The 6022-nt window shown below is 53.1% G+C and overlaps 1 pseudogene; it reads left to right on the top strand.

Moving 5' to 3' along the window:
• The first annotated feature begins 474 nt into the window (after window positions 1-474).
• On the top strand, window positions 475-1847 carry LOC109740918 (uncharacterized; annotated as a pseudogene).
• Window positions 1848-6022: the final 4175 nt, after the last annotated feature.

Raw genomic sequence — 6022 nt, 5'->3', positions numbered from 1 at the left:
AGGTTAGGGCCGCTGCCGTCCAGAGCTCCGGTGCACGACCGCCTGTGCTTCCCGCCGACGCCAGAGTCGGCGCCGATGGACCGTCCCCTGCACTTCGACCCGGCGAGGCGCCCGCGCTCTAGTAACAAAGTCGTCGTGGCGTCCCCCGACCTCGAGCACGCCGAGTTCATCCTGCGGTAGCACGCCGTCACCCTCACCACTATCAAGCGCCGCCACTCCACCAACCCAATGGCGGTGGGGAAAGCCATGCACGAGCAACTTTGCACCCTACCGCACCAGCTCCGCGTCACGGCGCACCACCCAGAGGCCTTCCTCGTCCACTTCGACCTCCCGGCGCACCGCGACAACGCGGTGCGGCACGGCGTGCTCAAGGTCGACGGCGGCAAGTACTTCATCAAGGCCTGACACTAGAACGACCACGCGGCGATCCTCAAGTACAACCTCCATGTGTGCATCGTCGTCGAGGACCTGCCCATGCAGTTCTGGTCGCTCGCCGGGGCGGAGGAGGCACTGGGCGACTTCGGGCGCGTTGATGGCCTCGACTCGCGCATGCTCGAGAGGGGGCATACCAAGACCTTCGCCGGCTGGCTCTGGGTGTGGGATGTGGCCCATATCCCAACAAAGTGCGCGCTCTGGGTGCTCAAGCATGGCGCCGGCCGCGTCGACGAGGTGGTTGGCTTCGTGCCGCTCGACCGCCGCGTCCCCCCACCCCCGGCGCGCAGCGCTACGACCTCCTCATGCACGTTGACCTGGTGGAGGACTAGACCCCGCTCTCGCCACGCTCGTCGCACTCGGGGCAGAGCAGGCTCCCCTCCTCCTCTGATGACGATGACCGCTCGTTGCCACGCATCGAACCGGGCACATGGGTGGCGCATGTTGAAGATGGTCAAGGCCCGGGACCCCGCTCTGCTCCGCGCGGCTCGGCTGCAGGTTGCGGCGGCCCCATCCTTGGGCACCAAAGGCGTGACCAAGACGACGACAACAACAGTGGCGGCTCGGGTCGGTCCTGGAGGGACCGCCTTCTCGGTCGCGGATGCCACGCCAAGGAGAGTGGTGCGGACGTCATTGCTGGGGCGCATCACCGCTGCAGCCGCACCCCGGTTGGGAGGCGCCACGGGAGCGCGGCCGCCAAGGGAGCCACCGACATGGCTGCTCCGGTCCCGTTTCGGGCCACTCCTCCGCTCCCCCTCTGTCAAGCTCCACCACCTCCTACCCCAGCATCAGAAGACCCAGTTGCGCGCTTCTTCAGCTTCTCCGACTCTGGCCGTGCGCTCTCTCCCCCGCCGCGTACGGACTGCATGCAGCTGGAGATGGAGAACGCCATGATCGGGGCCCTGCAGACCCCGCTGGCGTTCGAAGACAGCGGCCACTCCCCAGCCATCCCGCTCCCCGCCCTGCAAGAGTTGGACAGCCCTAAGATGATCCCCTGCCAACTGCCCTGCGTCTCCTCCCCAGCGGTGGCCACTGCCGGCTTCCAGCTGTTGGCGATCATGGAGCGGGTGGGCACAATCCAGATTGGCGAAGTGGGCGGCGACAGGCGCACTAAGCTATTTGCACCAGTCCCCCTGCCCATCATCAACGCCCCGCCGGCTTGGCCTTGTCACTCTGCTCCACCAAAGTCCATGGCCATCTCAGCTCCCTATCGCCGTAGTGCCCACCAAGCCGCTGCGGCAAACCCGACGCTGGTGGCTCAACGGGCGGTGCTGCGCCTGGTGCAGGAGCTGGGCGCACTCGGGCCAAAGGACAGGATGACCCCGAAGGCGGCGGCCCTGCTCATGAAGCGCTTCCAGGAGCCGCTGTCCGACGGTGACATCGCCGGCATCGCCAAGCTCACCGGGCTGGATTAGGCTGCTCTCAAGATTGCAGCGGGCATGGCCAGAGTCGCCGGCCCCGAAGATTCACTCCACGGTTGATCATGTTAGCTAGGTCTTCGTTTAGTCTCTGTTGGCAGCTGGTCTTAGACCAGCTTGAGTTAGGGTCATGGTATGTGGTGTGATCGATGACGACGGGGTTTTGGGCCTGTTGGTAGCCGTCGTCGCCCCCGGCATGTTCTAAGGTGTACTGCATTGTCTTAATTAGTAATTGTGATCGACGGAGAATAGCATGGTGCATCGATGAGTGACAACGACCTAATTCTCATGTCCTGGAATGTACGCGGCTTGAACTGCCCAGCGAAGCGCACAGCCATCAGAGAGGTAGTTCAGGCTAACCACGTTGCAGGAGATCAAGGTGGAGGTCTGGTCGACTGGTGTAGCTACGGAGGTCGGCGACGCTAATCTTCAAGGGTGTGTGGTTTTGCCGGCGCACGGGGCGAGAGGTGGTGCGGCGATCTTCTGGGACAAGCAAATAGTAGATGTAGTGTCGCACCATTTAGGTAGTTTCTCCATCACGGTTATAGTAGTGCCCAGGCTAGCGGGCGACCCTTTTTGGCTTACCACGGTCTACGGGCCAACGGACGATGCGCAGAAAGATGGTTTCCTGGCTGAGCTCGCCGCTGCTGCACCGCCGGCGGGTGAGCCCTGGATGACCAACGGAGATTTCAACATGATTTATCAAGCGAGCGACAAGAGCAACAGCAACATCAACAGGAGGATGATGGGCAAGTTCAAAAGAGCATTGGACTGGGCTGGGCTGAAAGAGATAAAGTGCAGAAACAAGAAATTCACCTGGAGCAACGAACGTGAAAACCCCACCCTTTGTAGTATCGATAAATATTCCTGCAATGACTCGTGGGATCTGTTGTACCAGGATTACATGCTTATGGCAGCATCAACTTCGTTCTTGGACCATTGCCCACTGATTCTGGCCAAGGCTACCACGCCCTTCAGAAAAGCTAGATTCAGGTTCGAGAACTTCTGGCCAAAATTCCCTCATTTCAATGAAACAGTATTGCGAGCTTGGCAGCGGCCTGTCCTGCACGACTGCCCTTTTGTGAGGATGAAAAGAAGGCTGGCAAGAGTAGCCACTGACCTCAAAATCTGGAGCAACGTAATGTTTGGTAAGGTCAGGCTGCAGTTGCACATTGCAAATGAAGTGATACTACAGTTTGATCTGGCGCAAGAGCACGAAGCCATCACGGCTGCCGAGAGAACCCTGAGAAAAACTCTGAAGCAAAAAGTGCTAGGGTTGGCTGCAATTGAGTGGGCAAGAAAGAGGCAGGCATCCAGAGTGAACGAGCTATGTGCAGGTGATGCCAGCATGCATTTTTCCATGCAAAAATGCAATCTCGCCGCATGTCGTGGAATTGTCACGGCAGATGTCCTAGTGTGAGGACTTAGTCATGGAGCCATCGCGACGAGGTTAGCTTAAAGGGGTCAAACGGGACAAAGGACACTGGGAGTTTATACTGGTCCGGCCCCTTGCGGTGAAGGGAAAGGCCTAATCCAGTTTGAGGTGGTATTGCTGATGTTTCGATTACCAGGGAGCAATTACGCTTGACCTAGCTTTCGATATGTTGTCTCCTTTTCTAAACCGCCGCCGGGTCGTCCCTTTATATACACAGGTTGACGCCCCGGGGCTCATGGAGTCCCGGCCGGCTCATATGCAAACGTGTTCGGCTTGGTGACTAACTATACCTGCCTTACAACACAAGTTATATATATATATATATATATATATATATATATATATATATATATATATATATATATATATATATATATATATATATATATATGGCGGTTTATACTTATGGGCTTTAAGCCGCCTTTGGGCTTTGGGCCTTCTAACAAGTCTGCTTCATGAACCGCCATCTTCAACATCTTCATGGGCTTCGTCTTGATGAGCCACCATTGGGATAACCCGGCCCCTCCAGGGCGGGTCATACCCAATAGTCATATCCCCAACATTAGGTCCTAGGTTGATTTGAACCTGTTCATATTAATCTCCAACACTTAGAAAAAATCCTTCTTCATTTATCCTTGCGAGGTCTTGTAACCCTCCATGACATCACCTCGTGGAATTGTGGTAACCCGAAATGACGTCACCTGTCATTTGATATTACACAAAGCCCAAATCTGTAATAAATCCCCTTTTTCTTTTAATGAACCTCCGAAAATCGAGGCGTTTTCGTCATCACATATCCATTCTTTGGCCTCCTCGATTCCCGTGCATTTTACTTATCCCTCTAGCCTTATAAATAGGGCCAGGGGTCCCTTTCTTTTTCCTCCCTTGCCTCTTCATCTCTTTCTTCTTCCTCGCGTCGTTCCAGCGCCCGAGCTCCGCCGCCGTCCTGAACCTCAGCTATTGCTTCGACGTTGGCCGCCGCATCAACCTGATTTGTCCAGAGTTTGCTCCCGCACCTCCGTCGATTAACAACTCAGGTAAGTTTTCCTCATTCCCTTTCCTCTAGATCTCATTAGGGTTTTCTGCAAGTTCGTCAGAGTTTGTCCTTGTTCTTCGTTGTAGTTTATATCTTTGATTCAAACTTTGCACTCCTCCAGCACAGCGGCAATCGTGATACCTGTCTTTGTTTTTAGACCATCTCCTTTTCGTAAGAAAACCAATCTGAACATATGAACTACTCGAGCACCGCAATTTAGGTCAAAAATATTTTCCATTATCTGACATGTCGCAGATCCGAAATCATGGCATCAATCTGTGAAACCTGTTTGTCTCAACACTTAGTAGAATTCTCTCTTGATAGATCTTGAATACCATTGCTGTCATGGCGGCTTACATCACCAGTTATAATTAGTCATATATCATTAGGCCCCATTTAAGCCGCCAATCTGAATATATACTATAGCGTTTACTTCCGGCTTAATGAATCAACTTAAACCGGCAAAATTTTCTTTGTTTTAGGCTTCTTCCTTCACAATGCCGCCGAAGACAGTCACTTCATGTAATTGGGTTCCCTCCATTGTCACTGAGAACACGCTCAAAGACTTTGTCAAAATCGGCTATTTACCAGCAAAAAATGTCATGCATTGGCGCGCCCCCAAACTAGGCGAAAAAAGACCTCAGCCAAAGGATGATGAGGTCATTGTTTTTACCGATCACATGAATCAGGGCTTCTCACCGCCCGGTTCCAAATTTTTCCGAGACGTTCTACACTTCTTTCAATTGCATCCTCAAGACATCTTACCCAACTCCGTGTCAAACATCTGTAATTTTCAAGTCTTCTGCGAAGTATACCTTCAAGAGGAGCCCAGTGTTGAACTCTTCAGAGAATATTTTTATCTGAACCGGCAAAATGAGTTTACCAACGGACCCAGCTTAGAACTTGGCGGGGTCTCAATTCAATGGAGACGAGATGCTATCTTCCCCTACGCTCGCCTGCCGAGTCACCCAAAAGATTGGAACCAAACATGGTTCTATTGCAAAGATACTTCTTCGGCTGATGAGAATCCACTGCCGGGTTATCGCGTCCTGCGGCTCAACCCAAAACATCACCTTCCTGAAAAACTTACTGCTGCAGAACGTGCAAAGCTTGCCCCCACTATTGCAAAGGTCAAGGCCCTACTTGGAAATGGGTTAACCGGTGTTGACTTGGTTCGGTGTTGGGTTTATTGGCGAATCATCCCTTTGAGCCGCCGATTCGGCTTAATGTGTACTTACACGGGTGGTGAAAAAGATCCACTGCACCACAGCTCCGTGTGCTTAACTGATGATGCAATCAACGAAAAGACAAAGACCCTTCTGAACAAGAGCCTGGAAAGCTGCAGTAAAGTGCGACTGAATCCTTTATGCAAACTTAACCCGCCACCAAATGTGAGTCTCTAAATTACTTACTTTTCCTTATTATTCAAATGCTCTTTTAACTCAACTTTAATGACCTTTACAGGCTGACTCCAATTTTTGGAAGAAGGAATATGACCATGAAGCGGCCAAGAAGGCGAGGGCCAAAGTGAAAGCCACCAAGAGAGCCGCCAAAAAGAATAAGAAGAAACCGAGCGCTTCCGAGGTGTTTGAGCTGGACGACAGTTCTGAGTCGGAGGTAGCCCTTGATTCCATTGGTTCCCTTTTCAACCATCTTATTGACACTGATTATTATCAGGATGACACGGGGGCCAGTCAAGCG

This window comes from Aegilops tauschii, chromosome 7 (assembly GCF_002575655.3).
Source record: "Aegilops tauschii subsp. strangulata cultivar AL8/78 chromosome 7, Aet v6.0, whole genome shotgun sequence".
Taxonomy (NCBI): Eukaryota; Viridiplantae; Streptophyta; class Magnoliopsida; order Poales; family Poaceae; genus Aegilops; species Aegilops tauschii.
This window is presented reverse-complemented; position numbering and strand designations above follow the sequence as displayed.